Source organism: Microcaecilia unicolor, chromosome 3 (genome assembly GCF_901765095.1).
Source record: "Microcaecilia unicolor chromosome 3, aMicUni1.1, whole genome shotgun sequence".
Taxonomy (NCBI): Eukaryota; Metazoa; Chordata; class Amphibia; order Gymnophiona; family Siphonopidae; genus Microcaecilia; species Microcaecilia unicolor.
In genome coordinates, this window is record NC_044033.1 from 128,174,480 (window position 1) to 128,194,378 (window position 19,899).

Here is a 19,899-nt window from a genome sequence, read left to right on the forward strand (position 1 = left end):
ACCTGGCAAGATCCCAAAAAAGTACAAAACATTTTATACTGCTTATCCCAGAAACAGAGGATTTTCCCCAAGTCCATTAATAATGGTCTATGGACTTTTCCTTCAGGAAGCCATTCAAACCTTTTTTAAACTCCTCTAAGCTAACCGCCTTTACCACATTCTCTGGCAACGAATTCCACACTTTAATTACACGTTGAGTGAAAAAACATTTTCTCTGATTCGTTTTAAATTTACTACATTGTAGGTTCATTGCAGGCCCCCTAGTCCTAGTATTTTTGGAAAGCGTTCAGCTCCACTCATTATTTTATAGACCTCTATCATATCTCCCCTCAGCCGCCTTTTCTCCAAGCTGAAAAGCACTAGCCGCTTTAGCCTTTCCTCATAAGGAAGTTGTCCCAACCCCTTTATCATTTTCGTCGCCCTTCTCTGCACCTTTTCTGATTCCACTATATCTTTTTTTGAGATGCGGCGACCAGAATTGAACACAATATTCGAGGTGCGGTCGCACCATGGAGCGATACAAAGGCATTATAACATCCTCATTTTTGTTTTCCATTCCTTTCCTAATAATACCTAACATTCTATTTGCTTTCTTAGCTGCAGCAGCACACTGAGCAGAAGGTTTCAATGTATCATCAACGACGACACCTAGATCCCTTTCTTGGTCCGTGACTCCTAACGTGGAACCTTGCATGAAGTAGCTATAATTCGGGTTCCTCTTTCCCACATGCATCACTTTGCACTTGCTCACATTAAACGTCATCTGCCATTTAGACGCCCAGTCTCTAATCTCCTACAGTCCTCTTGTAGTTTTTCACAATCCTCCCGCGATTTAACGACTTTGAATAACTTTGTGTCATAAGCAAATTTAATTACCTCACTAGTTACTTCCATCTCTAGGTCATTTATAAATATGTTAAAAAGCAGCAGTCTCAGCACAGACCCCTGGGGAACCCCACTAAGTACCCTTCTCCATTGAAAATACTGACTATTTAACCCTACTTTCTGTTTTCTATCTTTTAACCAGTCTTTAATCCACAATAGAACACTACCTCCTATCCCATGACTCTCCAATTTCCTCTGGAGTCTTTCATGAGGTACTTTGTCAAACGCCTTCTGAAAATCCAGATACACAATATCAACCGGCTCACCTTTATCCAAATGTTTGTTCACCCCTTCAAAGAAATGTAGTAGATTGGTGAGGTATACATTTGGCCTGGGCTTCCAGGATGGTGTTTTTGAACAGCATCCACATCTGCTGTAAATTTTTGACCCTCGCAGACGCTCCTCTAAGTTTTTTTTCACTGTTCTTCTCATTTTATAATAATCTCCTTTTTTTAAAAAAACACTAACGTATTTGATTTCCTATGTATACTTACTTCAAAGCTAATATCAAATCCGATCATATTATGACCACTGTTATCAAGCGGCCCCAGCACCATTACCTCCCGCACCAGATCATGCGCTCCACTAAGGACTAGGTCTAGAATTTTTCCTTCTCGTCGGCTCCTTTACCAGCTGCTCCCTAAAGCTGTCCTTGATTTCATCAAGGAATTTTACCTCCCTAGCGTGCCCCGATGTTATCTTTACCCAGTCAATATCGGAGTAATTGAAATCACCCATTATTATTGTGTTGTCCAGTTTGTTTGCGTCCCTAATTTCCTTTAACATTTCTGCATTTGTCTGTTCATCCTGGCCAGGTGGATGGTAGTACACTCCTATCACTATCCTTTTCCCCTTTACACATGGAATTTCAATTCACAGTGATTCCAAGAAGTGTTTTGTTTGCTGCAGAATTTTCAATCTATTTGATTCAAGGTTCTCCTTAATATACAATGCTACCCCCCTCCATCAATTCGATCCACCCTATCACTACGATATAATTTGTACCCCGGTATAACAGTGTCCCACTGGTTATCCTCCTTCCACCAGCTCTCAGAGATGCCTATTATATCTAATTTTTCATTTAGTGCAATATATTCTAACTCTCCAATCTTATTTCTTAGGCTCCTGGCATTCGCATATAGACATTTCAAACTATGTTTGTTGTTCCTATTTACATCATGTTTGGTACGACAGTATTAATTTGCAGTCTTTTGTCTGATTTTTATTTTTATTTAAGGACACCTGATCTACTACAGTCTCTTTTGCAACCTCACTATCAGGATACCCTAGCTTCCCTGTTTTGCTGATATCTTAGAAAGATACCTTATTCCGAGCCATGCGCTTTTGAGCGACTGTCGGCCTTCCCCCCGTTTCTAGTTTAAAAGCTGCTCTATCTCCTTTTTAAATGCTGATGCCAGCAGCCTTTCAGAATAGGCTCCCCCTTCCCCAAAATGTTGCTCAGTTCCTAACAAATCTAAAACCCTCCTCCCTGCACCATCGTCTCATCCACACATTGAGACACCGGAGCTCTGCATGTCTCTTGGGCCCTGCACGTGGAATGGGTAGCATTTCAGAAAATGTTACCCTAGAGGATCTGGATTTGAGCTTTCTACCTAAGAGCCTAAATTTGGCTTCCAGAACCTCTCTTCCACATTTTCCTATGTCTTGGTACCCACATGTACCAAGACAGCCGACTCCTCCCCAGCACTATCTAAAATCCTATCTAGATAACCAGGCACCTAAGCTCCCATGACAAATAGGTGCATATGTTGTGTCTATTTTATAAAGAGAAAAAAACAAAAATGCCACAACTGTGTACGAAACTTATCCAATCCTCATCAAAAATCTGCACATACAACACAATAAAAAAAATAAAATTTACAACTATCAGAAGAAAGCAGGAACATTATTGATATTCAACCTTAGTTTCATAATATCTCTCAATTATAATCATCAGACCTCATTTTGCATTTACTTCATGTCCTTCAAGGAAAGTAAATGCAAATTGAGGACAGATGATTATAGTTGAGACTTAGGGCACTGTTTACTAAGGTGCACTAGCGTTTTTAGCACATGCTAAAATTTAGTACGAGTTAATGCTAGAGACACCCATATATTCCTATGAGTGTCTCTACATTGGTGAATACTAAAAACAATAGCACACCTACAGCATAGCTTAGTAAACAGGGCCCTTATTATAGAACTACTGCTGCATATCAATAATTTGTTGTTGTATGTTTTTGAGTGGGTGAGCTTTTGACAAGTATTTATAAAGACAATATATATGCACCTTTATATTACCACCCCAGAGAAAGTAAGTGCATGTAATTTAGTAATTGTGTGCCTATCCAGCTTATTTTCGAACGAGAAAGACGCCCATATTTCGACCCAAATCGGGAGATGGGCGCCTTTCTCTCATGGGCGCCCAAATCGGTATAATCGAAAGCCGATTTTGGGCGCCTCCAACTGCAGTCTGTCGCGGGAACGGACAAAGTTGACGGGGGCGTGTCGGAGGCGTGGTGAAGGCGGGACTGGGGTGTGTTTATCGGCCGAGGAGAGATGGGCGCGCTCGGCCGATAATGGAAAAAAAAGAAGGACCCCAGAAGAGAGAATGTGGGTCACTTTTTTTGGACCCTTTTTTTTCACGAACAAGACCCCAAAAAGTGCCCAACTGCCCAGATGACCACCAGAGGGAATCAGGGATGACCTCCCCTGATTCCCCCAGTGGTCACTAACCCCCTCCCACCCAAAAAAAGAACTTTAAAAACTTTTTTCCCAGTCTGTATGCCAGCCTCAAATGTCATACCCAGCTCCATCACAGCAGTATGCAGGTCCCTGGAGCAGTTGTTAGTGGGTGCAGTGGACTTCAGGCAGGTGGACCCAAGCCCATCCCCCCCTACCTGTTACACTTGTGCTGCTAAATGGGAGCGCTCCAAACCGCCCCCAAAACCCACTGTACCCACATCTAGGTGCCCCCCTTCAGCCATAAGTGCTATGGTAATGGTGTAGAGTTGTGGGCAGTGGGTTTTGGGGGGGATTTGTGGGGCTCAGCACCCAAGGGAAGGAAGTTATGGACTTTGGAGGTATTTAAATTTTTTTTTTAATTGTTACAAGTGCCCCCTAGGGTGCCCGGTTGGTATCCTGGCATGTGAGGGGGACCAGTGCACTACGAATCTTGGCCCCTCCCACGACCAAATGCCTTGGATTTGTTCGTTTTTGAGCTGGGCGCCTTCGGTTTCCATTATCGCTGAAAATCGATACCGCCCAGCTCAAATCCGCCCAAATGCGATGCATTTGCCCGGCACAAACCATATTATCGAAACAAAAGATGGACGCCCATCTTTATCGAAAATACGGTCTGGCCCGCCCCTTCGCAGACCCGTCCTCGGAGATAAATGCCCATGGAGATGGGCGTTCGCAGTCGATTATGCCCCTCCACATGTACTCCACACATATCTGATGCTCCTCAATCCCCATTAAAGCCCCCTCCCCAAGGCTCTCAGTCCCCGTTAAGGCCCCTTCCACAAACCCCAAACTAAACATCTACCCCCAGAGACTGCCCCTCTTCCATCTTCACCCACCCCCAAACGTCCCCCATGGTAAACACTAGTGATGCAGTGGATCACAGGTGGGAATGATACCCCTTGCCTCCACCTGGGTCTTGGCCATGATCCAAAATGGCCACTATGGCCACTAGCAGTAGTCTTGTGGTACTAACACACTAAGGGACATCCATCCACATAAGGGTAACCCAGGTGTTGGGAGGGAACATCTGATGTTGCAAGGGTGTGTGGGTTATCAAGGAGATCAGATGCCTGGAAGATGTGTTGGGGGGGGGGGGCGGGGGATACACCACCACAGCAGCAACTTACTTATTTCTGTTTTGGGATGGGCCAACACCGTGTTCTGTCTGTCCTGTGCAGTAAATGCAGGGCACATTCAGGAATGACTCCTTTATTTCCACATATACTTTACACTTCCCACACCTTAAGTTTTACACTTGGTACAGTAAGTGCAAAACCTTACCGCACTTTAGTAAAAAATCCCCTAAGATTTGGTTCTTCAGTTTCTTCATTTACTAGGAATTGTCCAGAATGATCTTCCCTCCTATTCAAACATGGCCATATCTTTTTGTGTTTTTCTTATTTAATTTATTAGTTTTCACTCTAATTCTTTCCATTGCTTGAACTGCTAATAGTATAATTCCTCAACCTTTTTTCCCTAGAGACCCAGAATGTGGGAAAAGCCTTAGTAAATGAGGCCATAAAACAGTCTAGCCACAGTTTCAAGTTACAGCTGTTTTATAACCAAAACATTATTATACAGAATTTAGCTCCCGCATTGCTTACATCTCTCTGTCTTTGCTGTGATTTCTATGCAGAACTTTGGAACATTAGAAAACACTGGCTACATCTAATTCATAGCATCTAACAGGCTATTAGTTTAAGACATATTTCTGTTCCAGTTTTTTGTTTTGTTTTTAAATCTCATCTGCATATTTATTGAAAATGTTCTTCCCTAGGGCTCTCTGTTGCATATCCTGTCTTATATTCCTCTAGTTCATTGGTGAGGAGCACAGGCCTCATCACAGTAGCGTATTTGTATTTCACATGCAGTAAGGATAATTGTACAGCATTCTTTAGAGAGTCAATGCAGCAAAATGCAGATTTACCAAGATCAATAATGGTAGAGAAGATTTTATTAGAATAAAATCTCTCCCTTTAGGAATGAAGGGCAGAATAGAATCAATAGGGAATCTTACAAGTTTTTATTCTGACTGGATACTCCTTATGCTGCTACTTTAATGAACTCAAGAAAACACTACATGCCCATCAACTGTTTAAATTCAATCGCTCAGGGACACCTTTGAAAATACATGAAATGCAATTCAATGCCACTGCTAAAACCAATCAAAATAAAGCAAGTACAACTTCCAGGATTTTATCATCAGTCCAGGGTATTTGGATAATCACTGGTGAGAAGTTATTCTGCTGATAACAATGTTGTAACAATTGTTCTAATTAAAATAATCATGGCAAAATAGAAAGCTGGCAAAGAGCAGTCAATGAGATACATGTTTATTTCACATACCCATAGAATTGTGAAGATTATTTCTGACTCGCACTTCAACAGATTATAGGGGCAAAACCCCTGCCTATATAACTACAATGAGAGCTTAATAACAACCTCAGCAACAGAAACTTCAAGCATCAATACAGTATGAATTGTGCCCTGATTTTACCAAGGTCCTGCATCAGCAAAAAACAGGATTGCTTATGGACTTGTTACCTAATGCAATCACCTGACAACATTCTTGCTCAGTGACATGTACTCCAAGTCAGGCTGACAGCCACTTTGGAGCCTGGGCATGAAATCAGATCACAGAACCCACGTCACTGGACTGTTTAAAGCCTGAGACCCAGGAATTGCAATTTTGCTGACACAAAGTGGACATTCCAGTAACTTCCCAGGTCAGAAGGTCCAGAACTGTATACAGCAGTGCTGGAAACCAAGGAAGAAAAACAGCTGGTTTTCCATTCAGCCTGAATTATCATTATTCAGGTTTCTACCAGCCATCCTCTCTGCAGCACTGCTGGGAACTACTGGGGATCTTCTGCATCCAGCTGTTCGTCTGCTACCCTCATCTACATCCAGGTTGTATACCAGCTCTGTTATTGCTAAAGGGTAACGATAGGAGGCCTGATCCAGGATTTAAAATTAAAGAAGGACCACGATCGGCTGGTAAAAATAGTAGTAGTAGTAGAGTGGATAACACACCGTTCATAGAAGAACGTCTTTATGAACTTGAAAATTTGAAGGTGGACAAAGCCATGGGACTGGACGAGAGAACTGGGAAACAACAGGCCAGTAGGCCTCACTTCAGTTATTGAAAAAATAATGGAAGCATTGCTGAAGTAGTGAATGTTACAGGAATTGTCAAAATTAATTGATTTTGACAGGTGACATGCCCACTTCCGGGTTTTCAGCCAATCAGAAGGACACGCCCAAGCCAAGCCCATTCCTCACTCCTTTTGATGTCACTATTCAAACCATGCCCAAGTCATGCCCACTCCTCACCCCATTGGATGTCATCACTGGATATGATATTTTTCTTGATCAGCCTTTAACAGACTGTCCATTCAATTCGCTGGTCACCCAGTAAAAGAATTCAATGAGATTCATTTGGAACGATTTACCTTTGGTAAAACCATGTTGTCTCTGATCTTGTAACTTATTGGCTTCCAGGAAATTCACTATCCTTTCCTTCAGCATCGCTTCCATTACTTTTCCAATAACCGAAGTGAGGCTTACCGGCCTGTAGTTTCCAGCTTCTTCCCTATCACCACTTTTGTGAAGAGGGACCACATCCGCCATTCTCCAATCCCACGGAACCTCTCCTGTCTACAAGGATTTATTTGTCATGTTTTCCAAACAGGAACTACGTTTGTGAGCCCTTGGGCCACTGCCGAGGAGCGGCAGTGGCAGGCAAAACCACCCCACACCGGCGACTAGGCAGAACAGGACTGGAACCCCGGACTGGAGTTGCAGCAGAGGCAAACAAGCAGGAATAAGCAGAGCAGGCACACTAAACTTCACCTGCGATTGGCCGCTTTTCACCAGGAGTTGAGCCCCTGGCTGAAGGTGGCCGGCAGGACTTACTGGGCAAGGCAGGACTGGATACCCACTAGGCTGAACCAGGACTGAGGGTCAGAGGGGAAAGGAACATACCGGGACAGCAGGGCAAGGAAGGGATAAACAAAAGGACAGGACAGGAAGCTGCAAGCAGCCACTAAAACAAGAAACAAAATACTAACTGAAAGCTGCAGAGCAGCCATAAAGACACAAACAGACAAAGACTAAACACAAAACTAACCCAGAGACAGGACTAGCAAACAAACAACAACCTAAACTAACTACCCCCTGACTAACTAAAACAGACAAGAATCTCAGGCAAGAACCAGACTGAGCAGAAGTGCAAACAGCACCCCAACAAACTTCAGGGCCTTAGGCGATGCAAAGGCAAAGCAGAAAGATTTCAGAATGGCTAATAAGCCCAGCAGTAGCTGAGGCTCAGCTGCAGCAATCATCAGGCAACTACAGGAGCTGTGCAGGTTCAAACAAAAAGAGCAAGTCTGGCAGTCTGGAAGATCCGGACCGGACTAGGCAGAAATCTGGAATGGGTGACAGTAACCAGACAGTCCATAGCAGCCACCAGTTCTGGCCACCAGGTGGCGAGAGGAAGGAGAGCACGAAACATGGGCACAACCGTGACATTATTAAACAAATCTTTAAGAGGACCCACCAGAACCTCTCAATATCCTGGGGTGAATCCTGTCCGGCCCCACGGCTTTGTCCACCTTTAGATTTTCAAGTTGTTCATACACACTCTCTTCAGTGAACGGTGCTCTATCCACTCCATTCTCATTCATGCTTTTGCCAGTCAATCACAGTCCTTCTCCAGGATTTTCTTCTATTGTAAGCAGGATGTCTATATTTTACAAAAACCATGTGTCCTGTAGAGTGAGAAAATTATGAAAATGACGGCGAGGGCTGTGGAGATAGACGTAGAAGCAATACCAGGGGGTAGGGCGACGACCCTAAAGAATTGTATAGACCTGTTCCAGTACATCACACTCGCTTCCACATGTGTAGCCATGTTCAGGTTCAGCTTGGAGAAAAGACAGTTGAGAGGAGATATGATAGAGGTCTATAAAATAATGAGTGGAGTGGAACGGGTAGACGTGAATCGTTTGTTTATGCTTTCTAAAAATACTAGGACTAGGGGGCATACGATGAAGCTACAAAGTAGTAAATTTAATACGAATTGGAGAAATTATTTCTTCACTCAACGTGTAATTAAACTCTGCAATTCATTGCCAGAGAATGTGGTAAAGGTGGTTAGCTTAGAAGGGTTTAAGAAACGTCTGGACGGCTTCCTATAGGAAAAGTCCATAGACCATTATTGAATTGACTTGGGGAAAATCCACTGCTTATTTCTGGGATATCAAACAAAATTCACAGAGTGTGTAAATGCAAATATAATAATCTTAAATGATCATAGACTAAAGCGGAGAAGAGTCTCATACAAGGTACTTAGTAATATTGCTTTCACTCAATAGGTGAATACATTACATATATTCATATCATAATCATTGACTCAACCTCCACCGTCCCAATTGCGATAGCAGAAAAAAGACTTGCACTGCTTTTTTTATATATATATGTGTACTTATCAAAAAAACATACTGCACTTATCTTAGGCAGATTGGTGCCCTCTTAAAACCCCGACAGGTTCCCGTTTCGTATTAACTTTGTCAAGGGGCAGTGGCTACAATTCCAATTCCTGCCCCAGGCTTATATGTGTGCTAGCTTGTATGGGATAAGCAGCATAAAATGTATTGACCTTTTTCGGGATCTTGCCAGGTATTTGTGACCTGGACTGACTACTGTTGGAAACAGGATGCTGGGCTTAATGGACCTTTGATCTGTCCCAGTGTGGCAGTACTTATGTACTTATGAAAATCATAGCTCTGCCGGCGGTCAACAATTATCATCAGCAGACCAAAAGATATTCAACCGCAAGTATCCGTTGACTGACGTACACTGAGGACAAAGAACACATACAAATCACATGCTCTAAAGGGGGATGAAATGTGGGTGGGTGACCACTTTCTTGACAGGTATACCTTCGTTAAAGGGGAGCGCACTGCCTTTGAATTTAACAAATGATTTTACCACGGATGTACGACCTGTTATGATTCTTAAAAAACAGAAACCTTCGAAGCAGGGGCGTAGCCACAGGTGGGCCTGGGTGGGCCCAGGCCCACCCAGTTTTGGTTCAGGCCCACCCAGCAGTGGAGGCAGCGGAGCGGAGGGAGCAGGCTGAGCTCCGTTCCCGCATCTGCCTCCCTCACTCTCACGACAGCGCTTCCCAAACGCTGCCAACCGCCGCCACGATCGCGGGATTTACCTCCCTCCTCTCAGCACTCAGCGGTAGCGAATCATACACGCTGCCTCCTTCTAACCCGGAAGCGGCAGACGCTTCCGGGTTAGAAGGAGGCAGCGTGTATGATTCGCTACCGCTGCTGCTGAGTGCTGAGACGGAGGAGGGAGGTAAATCCTGCGATCGTGGCGGCGGTGGGCAGCGTTTGGGAAGCGCTGCCGAGAGAGTGAGGGAGGCAGATGCGGGAACGGAGCTCAGCCTGCACTGTAAATTTTTTTTTTGGGGGGGGGGGGGAAGAGGGCTCCGGGCGGGCAGGTGGAATCGCAGGACATGGATGGGAGCGGGAGGGGCGAGAGGAGAATCGCTGATGGCTGGAGGGAGGAGACAGGGGAGAAAAGAGAATTGCTGGTATAGATGGATAGAGGGGGGCAGGGGCAAGAACAGAATTGCTGGGTATGGCTGGATAGGGGCAGGGCAGAGAGGAGAATTGCTGGGGATGGATGAATGGAGGGGGGCAGGGGAGGGAAGAGAATTGCTGGTATAGATGGATAGAGGGGGGCAGGGGCAAGAACAGAATTGCTGGGTATGGCTGGTTAGGGGTAGGGCAGAGAGGAGAATTGCTGGGGATGGATGAATGGAGGGGGGCAGGGGAGGGAAGAGAATTGCTGGGGATGGATGAATGGAGGGGACAAGGGGAGAGAGAAGAGAATTGCTGGGGATGGATGGATAGAGGGGAGAGGAGAGTTGCTGGACATGCATGGATGGAGGGGAGGAAAGAGGAGATAGGAAGGTTGCTGGACATGGGTGTATGAAGGGAGGGCAGGGGAGAGGAGGGTTGCTGGACATGGATGGAGGGAAGGACAGGGGAGATGAGGGTTGCTGGACATGGATGGAAGAGAGGGAAGGAAGAGAGAAGAAATGCTGGACATGGATGGAGGGGATGGAAGAGTGAGGAAGGAGATGAGGGAAAAGGAAGAGAGGAGAAAAACTGCACATGGATGAAGAAAATAGGCAGAAGCTGGATCCACTGGACAGTCAAGTCTGCGGAGGACCCAGCTTTTACTTATGGATATAGAGCAAGAAATGAAGAAGAAAGGAGGAAAGTAAAGAAATAAATGGAAAGGAAGCCCTGGAAACGGAGTTAAGAGGACAGATAGCAGCAGAATCGGATACTGGGCCAGCATGATCAGAAAAATAGTCACCAGACAACAAAGGTAGAAAAAAATCATTTTATTTTCATTATAGTGTTTGGAATATGTCCACTTTGAGAATCAGGTGCTCAACATTAAAAGTTTATATTTATTTACTTATTTATGGCATTTTATCCCACATTAAACATGAATTAAATTGGAACCTGGGATCATTTAATTTTTTTTTCCTGGAGAGAGTAATGCATTGCCCCCCCCCCCCCCCCCCCCCAGGCTCTCTCCCCGGCTATAGCCAGCTCTGCAATTTTGAGGGGAGGTGCACAGGTGGACGGGGGGGGGGGGGGGTGCAGAGGTGGACCAGGGAGAGAGCCTGTTAAACATTTACCAGCACACCACTGTCTAGTGCCCACCCATCCAACCTGTTGGCCCACCCAAAAATTGACTTCTGGCTACGCCACTGCTTCAAAGGAGGAAGTGACGTCATGGACCTGAATGGCTGCCTAAGTCTGTAGCTCCGACGCGTCTCTGCCTTCTTTAAGCAATATCAGCAACCAGCCACCCCTGAATTGGAAATTTTTTCATCAGGGCAAGGCGTTTGACTTGAGTGAGGGCTTTTATGGTTGTATGGAAGTCATGTCAACAGCTCGGAAGGAGAGCGAGCGCCAACCGATAAGGCCCCGCGGTGCCACATGTTGTCATCGGCTTGCGCCTCACACTCAGACTCTGACTCCGCTATGTCCCTTACCTAGGCCTCTTCTAAACGGGGTCTTTCAAAAGGTCTAACCAAATGCTTAACAGAGAATAGGGAGGAGATCAAATCTTCCAAAGAGGAAATTCTAGAGTGCACGGATGTCCCGAGCGTTGATCTGCGAGAGTTGGACGGGCGCGTGGAGGACTTGGAGGCGCTTGCGGACGAGCATGATGAGCAGCTGAGCGGAGCTGATTTATGATTATCAAAGCTTTTTGAGTATTATGAAGACCTGCAATACAAAATGGACGACTTAGAAAACCGATACTAATTTGAACTCGGGTCCTTCTCTGGGGATTGTTTGGGATGCTTTAAAGGCTGTAACGAGGGGGTTCTTTCTAAAACAGGCAAGCACTCGGGCTCGGGCCAGGCGAAAGAAGTTGCTGACTGCATTTCACAATTGTCCCACTTGCAGGATCTCCATAAGTCCTCTCATTCGATCTCTACTCTGAGGCAGATCAAAGCTCTCCGGTTAAAATTAGACAATATTTACTCAGACCAACTGCAATTTATCTGGGGTCAACAACAGCAACTTCAGTATTTTAATCATAATAAGCCAGGGCGTTTATTGGCCCTTAAACTGAGGCAGCAAAGATTTGATCGTACAATTCTTCGCATTGGAGATGGTAAGAACACAGTGCTGACTAGGTCTTCTTTGATTCGTCAATGTTTCCAGTCTTTTTACCAGTCCTTATACTCGGCTGACTCTACGATTCACCCGGATGCTATTGAGGCCTTTTTATCATCCCAAGACCTTCCTTCCTTGACAGAAGAGCAACGGTGCCTGTTGGATGGTCTCATCCAAGTGGATGAGGTTGTCAAAGTCATTAAGGACCTGCCCACTGGGAAGGCACCGGGTCTGGATGGCTTACCGAACTACTTTTATAGGACTTTTATGGCGAAGTAAATGTATCAAAATCAGAGGCCTTAAATGTCCCCCTGCCTGTGGAAATGAAAGTTCAATTATGTCAGCATTTTCCCTTCAAATGGGCTAAACACTATCTTGGTATTTGAGGGTCTTGCTCCAAGTTGGTTTTTTGATCTGTATTCTTTGTACTATACTCCACTAATGAGGAGATAGGAAGGAGTAGGTGGTACAGTGAACAGCGCTCCCTCACCGATATTGCAATTAAGCCACCTTACAGCAGGGGGTGCTAGTTCACTGATATTAAGAGTAAGCCACCTTAGATGGGACAACCCTGCTGAGTCAAGGGGGTGGTGCTCAGGCAGAAAGGAGTTTAAATGCTCTGAGGCTGAGCAGATCGAGGAGGCCCCGAGTGCAGAGGATCCAAGGGTGTGGCAAGCAGGTCTGCAGTACCTAGAAAGAGTCTGTGAAGAACAGTGGCCTCAGCAGTGAGTGCTACTCTGTAGTGGGAGAAGCAGATTTGAGAAAGGATACGTTTATCTGAAACAAAAAGAAAAGCAGACCTTATGAAGAAAAAAATCAATACTACAATGACTCACATACAAGTGCCCAACATGGGCATGTTTCGCCAAAAACTGAATCATCCAGTGAAAAATAAGAACATATCTAAGGCAAAAAACATAATTTAAGAACAGAGATGAAGTCAAATATTTAATTTAATGATCACTCTTTATGGCTGAATACAACCGAACTCCCAAACTGTGACTAGATGATTGAAATTTGTTTTACCTTCTTGCATCAGATTTTCTGTCAGCTGTATGATTTTCCCACTCACCCATAACAATGTTGCCTTTTCCGTATTTAATTTGAGGCAATGCCTAGACATCCAAATTTGAAATTCTCTGAAAACAAAAACTCATATACTCAAATTGTCAATAATAGTGATTAAAGGGAAAATTAGTCAGACAGACCTAATGCTTTAAGGGTGTCTTACAAAGGCACGTTAGCATTTTTAGCATACGCTAAATGTTAGAGACACCCATATATTCCTATAGGTGTCTCTAGCGTTTAGCACATGCTTATTTTTAGCATTTGATAAAAACGCTAATGCGCCTTTGAAAAAGGACCCTTAAGTTGTCCTCTAAGAAAAGATAGATAGACAGATAGATCAGACCTGGAAAAAGCAGAGAGCCTTGAGGCACTCCACAACCAAATGACCATATTAATGGTTTTCCCATCTTTAATTACTTTATAAATCCTAGTCTTTTGAAATGCAGAAATCCAGACCTAAACTGATCTTCAATTCTAATAGAATCCAACTGTCGCGTGCTCGCGGATCTTGGCATGCTGTCAGGCTTCTTCCCAGGGAGCACTGGGTTCGTGAGCCCATGGGCCACTACCGTGGAGCGGCAGTGGCAGGCAAGATCACCTCCAAGGTAGAGATGAGACAAAACTGGACCAGAACCCCGGACTGGAGTTCTACACCGGAATACACGGAACTGGAACGCACCGGACGGGTGCGCACTGGAGTGGAGCCCACTGGACTGGAACACACTGGAGGGCCCCACAGGACTGGAACATACAGGAGTGAAACCCGCTGGACTGGAACACACTGGACCGGAACACACTGGACCTAGGCTTCACCTACGCTTGACCACCTTTCCCCGAGGGTTAAGCCCTAAGGTTCTGGCAGCCGGTAGGACTTACAGGAAAACCCGGAACTGGAACTTGCAAGCAGGAACAACAGGAATGAAGATCCAGGAGTGCCCCCTGGCACCTAGGCGCAGGCAAGGCCGACAGGCAGGGACTGTCCGGGTTCTGGCAGTCGGCAGGTTTAAACACAATGACTAGTAAACTGTACCTAGGCTAATAGAAACGCTATACCCAGGCAAACCAATCATACACAAGAAACATACACAGAGCACACTCAGGAGACTTGAAAGCTATACACCAGCTAACAACAAAGCTGTGCCCAAGCTAACAAGTCATGCACTGGAAACAAACACAGAGCACTAGCAAAGCTATACACCAGCTAACAACAAAGCGGTGCCCAAGCTAACAAGTCATGCACTGGAAACAAACACAGAGCACTAGCAAAGCTATACACAGGCTAACAAGCCACACGGTGCCTAAGCTGGCTAGTCTAAACAAACACAGAGCACTAGCAAAGCTATACACAGGCTAACAAGCCACACGGTGCCTAAGCTGGCTAGTCTAAACAAACACAGAGCACTAGCAAAGCTATACACAGGCTAACAAGCCACACGGTGCCTAAGCTATCTAGTCAAACATAGAAACTCACACAGAGCAAACACTGAAACAGTGTACAGAGCACTCTATACACCAGGGCCCTAAATGAAATGCAAAGGCCAGGGCTGTAGTCTCTAAGTGATTAATAAAGCCCTTCCACACCAGGGGCACAAGCTGCAGCAATCACCTTGCATCCAAACAGAGGCTTGACACACAGAGAAGTCAGCCCAGCGGGAGCCATCTTGGATACTGGCATAGAGGAGTCGGCGGCAGCCATCTTGGAAAAGGCATAGCCCACACAGGTGAGGTTCAGTAGGGCAATCAGCACACAGAGCCAGAGAGAAACTAAGACAGACACAGAGACAAGCAAAAGCCAGCACAGCCACTGACTCCCAGAAACAGGGTAAGTCTGAGGGTGGTCACGGCCACAGACGTAACAGTACCCCCTCCTCAAGACCCCCCTCTCGGTCTCCCTGAGGAGTTCAGGTGTCCAGGGGTAACTATGGTGAAACCTCCTGATGGGTCTCAAAAGCCAGACATAGATCACTGGACTGGAAGTCACAAGGAAGTTCAAAACTGGCAGACAAAAGTAGCACCTGTGACCAGGAGGCTCCTTCGAATCACCAGGGGGCAACCTCAGGAACATGGATGCATCAAGAGGAACAAAATTCAAAAGTAACCCTTCCCAGAGGGAACTCACAATGTCCTGGACCTCTTGGCAATTCCGTGTAATGGCAAGAGCAAGGCTGAAGCCACTACCCCAGCTGACATCAGAAGCTGGGCTGGGGCCCAAAGTGGCATCCCAGTCTTGACAGGAACTAGAAGTCTGAACAGAAGCAGATCTGGAACTGAAACCTGGGTTGGCATCCAAAACGGAGCCGGGATTAGGACCCGGACTGGAATCAACCCCTTGCTTGTAACTGGAACTGCAACTCGATCCAGACTCAGCATCTTGACTGGAACCCCAACTCGATCCAGACTCAGCATCTTGACTGGAACTGCAACTCGATCCAGACTCAGCCTCTTGACTGGAACTGCAACTCGATCCAGACTCAGCATCTTGCCTGGAACTCCAACTCGATCCAGACTCAGCATCTTGCCTGGAACACCAACTCGATCCAGGCTCAGCATCTTGCCTGGAACTGCAACTCGATCCAGACTCAGCATCTTGCCTGGAACTGCAACTCGATCCAGACTCAGCATCTTGACTGGAACTCCAACTCGATCCAGACTCAGCATCTTGACTGGAACTCCAACTCGATCCAGGCTCAGCATCTTGACTGGAACCGCAACTCGATCCAGACTCAGCATCTTGACTGGAACTGCAACTCGATCCAGACTCAGCATCTTGACTGGAACTCCAACTCGATCCAGACTCAGCATCTTGACTGGAACTCCAACTCGATCCAGGCTCAGCATCTTGACTGGAACCACAACTTGATCCAGACTCAGCATCTTGACTGGAACCGCAACTCGATCCAGACTCAGCATCTTGACTGGAACCGCAACTCGATCCAGACTCAGCATCTTGACTGGAACTCCAACTCGATCCAGACTCAGCATCTTGACTGGAACCACAACTTGATCCAGACTCAGCATCTTGACTGGAACCCCAACTCGATCCAGACTCAGCATCTTGACTGGAACTGCAACTCGATCCAGACTCAGCATCTTGACTGGAACTCCAACTCGATCCAGACTCAGCATCTTGACTGGAACTGCAACTCGATCCAGACTCAGCCTCTTGACTGGAACTCCAACTCGATCCAGACTCAGCATCTTGCCTGGAACTCCAACTCGATCCAGACTCAGCATCTTGACTGGAACCGCAACTCGATCCAGACTCAGCATCTTGACTGGAACTACAACTCGATCCAGACTCAGCATCTTGACTGGAACTGCAACTCGATCCAGACTCAGCATCTTGACTGCCAATGCTGCAACTCACTCCGGACTCAGCATCTTGGCTGCCCCTGCTGCAACTCGCTCCGGACTCAGCATCTTGGCTGTCACTCCTGCAACTCGCTCCGGACTCAGCATCTCGGCTGTCACTGCTGCAACTTGCTCCGGACTCAGCATCTGGGCTGGAACTCAGTGTGGACTCAGAAGCTTGGCAGACAAAGCCCTTCAGGCTGGACTCAGAAGTTTGTCGGGAAAAATCAGGAAGCCACCTTCTTTCAGCTTGGGCTTCAGGAGTATCCCGTAGGGTTGGCTCCGAGAGGAGTTGGAAGCGGTAAAAGAACAGCTTGGTAGAGGGATCAATAGCAGAAACTGGGTTTTTTTCGAACCCAAGCCAGGAGACACGCCTTCTTTCCGCTGCAGCTTCAGGAGTATTCTTCAGGGCTGGATCAGACAAAAGTGCAACCCGGTAATCCTGGAGTGTCAGAAACGGATCCAGATCAAAAATGGGGTTGGAACTGGGATCCAAACTGGTACTAGGAGGCTCAGTAGACAGCGCCACTTGAACTGGATGCAGAGACTTGGCTTGAAGTGCTGCTTGGACTGGAATCGGAGACTCGGTCGAAAGCATCCCTCGGACTGGACTCGGAGACTCGAATGGAAGCGGCACCTGAACTGGGATAGGCGGCTCGGTTCGAAGCGCCCTCTGGACTGGACTTGGAGGCTCGGTCAGAAGCATCCCTCGGACTGGACTCGGAGGCTGGAATGGAAGTGCCACCTGAACTGGCATCGGAGGCTCGGTCAGAAGCGTCCCTCGGACTGGACTCTGAAGCTTGGCTGGACGCGCTGCTCGGACTGGATTCAGAGGCTTATCTGGGCGCGCTGCTTGAACGGGACTGGACCCCTGCTGGGCCCAGAGCATGGAATTCCCAAGACGTCTCCTCTCAGCGACAGCTTCAGGAGTATCCCACAAAGCTGGATTCAAGACCAGGCTGCGGCGATATTCAGTGAGCGTGATAAAAGGGTCCATATCTGAAACTGGGTTTTCAGCGATTCCAAGCCACCGGACACGTTTTCTCTCAGCTGCCGCTTCAGGGGTCTTCTTCAAAACAGGATGAGACAAAAGTTTCCCATGATACTGATGAAGAGTCATAGAAGGATCAAGAACAATGGAGCTGGACCCCAGCTGGGTCAGCTGGGCGGGGGTTCTTGCCGGGCTCATGGCCTTTGCATTCTGTCGCGTGCTCGCGGATCTTGGCATGCTGTCAGGCTTCTTCCCAGGGAGCACTGGGTTCGTGAGCCCATGGGCCACTACCGTGGAGCGGCAGTGGCAGGCAAGATCACCTCCAAGGTAGAGATGAGACAAAACTGGACCAGAACCCCGGACTGGAGTTCTACACCGGAATACACGGAACTGGAACGCACCGGACGGGTGCGCACTGGAGTGGAGCCCACTGGACTGGAACACACTGGAGGGCCCCACAGGACTGGAACATACAGGAGTGAAACCCGCTGGACTGGAACACACTGGACCGGAACACACTGGACCTAGGCTTCACCTACGCTTGACCACCTTTCCCCGAGGGTTAAGCCCTAAGGTTCTGGCAGCCGGTAGGACTTACAGGAAAACCCGGAACTGGAACTTGCAAGCAGGAACAACAGGAATGAAGATCCAGGAGTGCCCCCTGGCACCTAGGCGCAGGCAAGGCCGACAGGCAGGGACTGTCCGGGTTCTGGCAGTCGGCAGGTTTAAACACAATGACTAGTAAACTGTACCTAGGCTAATAGAAACGCTATACCCAGGCAAACCAATCATACACAAGAAACATACACAGAGCACACTCAGGAGACTTGAAAGCTATACACCAGCTAACAACAAAGCTGTGCCCAAGCTAACAAGTCATGCACTGGAAACAAACACAGAGCACTAGCAAAGCTATACACCAGCTAACAACAAAGCGGTGCCCAAGCTAACAAGTCATGCACTGGAAACAAACACAGAGCACTAGCAAAGCTATACACAGGCTAACAAGCCACACGGTGCCTAAGCTGGCTAGTCTAAACAAACACAGAGCACTAGCAAAGCTATACACAGGCTAACAAGCCACACGGTGCCTAAGCTGGCTAGTCTAAACAAACACAGAGCACTAGCAAAGCTATACACAGGCTAACAAGCCACACGGTGCCTAAGCTATCTAGTCAAACATAGAAACTCACACAGAGCAAACACTGAAACAGTGTACAGAGCACTCTATACACCAGGGCCCTAAATGAAATGCAAAGGCCAGGGCTGTAGTCTCTAAGTGATTAATAAAGCCCTTCCACACCAGGGGCACAAGCTGCAGCAATCACCTTGCATCCAAACAGAGGCTTGACACACAGAGAAGTCAGCCCAGCGGGAGCCATCTTGGATACTGGCATAGAGGAGTCGGCGGCAGCCATCTTGGAAAAGGCATAGCCCACACAGGTGAGGTTCAGTAGGGCAATCAGCACACAGAGCCAGAGAGAAACTAAGACAGACACAGAGACAAGCAAAAGCCAGCACAGCCACTGACTCCCAGAAACAGGGTAAGTCTGAGGGTGGTCAAGGCCACAGACGTAACACCAACTTACTCAACAGTAAATCATAATCACTAAGATGAACATCAAAGAAAGATCCAAAAGAATTAGATTAGCCGAACAACCCTTATCAATTATTACTCTAAGTTCTGATAGTAAAGATAGTAATATGTTTCTGTGCTGCAAGATTTCCAAAACCCACATTACGTAGGATCTAACAAATCAATATTTCCCACTATTCTTGAAGATGAAAGGTTACAACAGCTTCTGCTAATAAAATCATAAGATCTAAAGAGCAATTATTTAATACAGCGCACCATTTGTTAAGGAAAGCCTGATCATCTAACAACATTTGTGATGCTTTTTTTTTTTTTGTTACATTTGTACCCCACGCTTTCCCACTCATGGCAGGCTCAATGCGGCTTACATATTGTATACAGGTACTTATTTGTACCTGGGGCAATGGAGGGTTAAGTGACTTGCCCAGAGTCACAAGGAGCTGCCTGTGCCTGAAGTGGGAATCGAACTCAGTTCTTCAGTTCCCCAGGATCAAAGTCCACCACCCTAACCACTAGGCCACTCCTCCACTTTGATACAAAGA

The 19,899-nt window shown here is 46.6% G+C and overlaps 1 protein-coding gene across 1 annotated transcript in view; it reads right to left on the reverse strand.

Annotated features, from left to right (window-relative positions):
- Positions 1 to 19,899, reverse strand: part of APLF (aprataxin and PNKP like factor) — a 497,521-nt gene that overhangs the window by 434,698 nt on the left and 42,924 nt on the right. The gene's annotated exons all lie outside the window — the stretch shown is intronic.